This window comes from Parasteatoda tepidariorum, chromosome 2 (assembly GCF_043381705.1).
Source record: "Parasteatoda tepidariorum isolate YZ-2023 chromosome 2, CAS_Ptep_4.0, whole genome shotgun sequence".
In the NCBI taxonomy this organism is placed as follows: Eukaryota; Metazoa; Arthropoda; class Arachnida; order Araneae; family Theridiidae; genus Parasteatoda; species Parasteatoda tepidariorum.
In genome coordinates, this window is record NC_092205.1 from 33,299,778 (window position 1) to 33,301,248 (window position 1,471).

The following is a 1,471-nucleotide window of genomic DNA, read 5'->3' on the forward strand; positions in this document are numbered from 1 at the left end:
TTCAGTGACAATTGTCGCCATACTGGGATGAATTTTATTTATAAAACTCGTCAAATGAAAATACAACTGTGGCACAGCCACACGAAAAGCTGCAACTTCAACTATAGTAGTTGTAACTTTTCCAGTTTCGGTGTTATAGGAAAGCATGAGCTCACTTGGATTTAAAGTCATAATTATATACTTTTAAACTTCGCATCAACTAAAAATGTTGTAACATATGCTTGATAATTTTGAAAATCTTTAACCTACATGCAAAGAAATTTTCTGAATGACTAATTTTTAAATTGAAACTTTACTTAGTTACTCCATTAAATATTATTTCATAAAAATATCAAGATTTCATCCCTCTATATATACGAAAGTGAAAGATTGTCTGGTTCGCTAATAACTCCAGCATGGAGCAACGATTTGGGTAGTATTTTTCTTCTGCAACTGGCAAATTTCAAGGGCTGCTTTGTAAACAGCCACCTTTGTGCGACGTTATGTGGTTCGAGTACATCGAAAATACGAAATTTGATGGAAACCATTGTTTTAGAGTGAAACGTGTAACGAAGGCAGCTGTTTTGCAAAATATTTAAAAATGAGAAGCAGACCAAATATTTTAGAAAATATTAAATATCCTTAAAGATCGCTAAATTCAAATGTAAATGTAAAGCATGCTGAAAACACATATGAAGGTTAACATGAATTATCAAAAAATAAGAAAAACACTTCATTTCGTCTTAAGTGGTTATGTTAAACATAAATTTGCTAATTCTCATTCGTGCAATATAATTAATATAAAAATTATATTAAATTTATATTTATATAAATTAAATTTATATTTACATATATTAACATATATTTACATACATATATTTACATACATATATTTACATATATATTTACATATATTTACATACATATATTTACATATATATTGCATATATATATACACATATATTTACATATATATTTACATAAATTCTAACTCTAAAGCATTTTAATACTAATTATTATTCATCCTAGTAAATTAGTTAGTTAATTATTCACATTTTTTTAATAACAAATTTTAAATTCTCGTTCTTTATACTATAATCCTTTAAAAGAACATATTCTTAACTTTATAAAAAATATCAGTACTAATCGATTATGTGATACCATGAAAACAAATTCGCCAGCAAGTAGGACAAAGCTAGGTTCTTGTTTATGCAGATCACCGGCTTCCAATAATAACAATAGGTGCGTCTAATATCACATTATCATGAATATTATACAGAGCGATTATTATTGAACAGGGAATTATTGTAAATTTTGCTAAATATTATTTGGGTAACAATAATATTTACACCAATGTTGAAAAAAATTAATTGGGAAAATATTGAGACACGTTTTTAACCCTCCATCACGATATTAAAATTTTGAATGTCACAAATGTGTGTATATATATATATATATAGGAACTTAAGGACTATGACCTGTTTCTCGTATT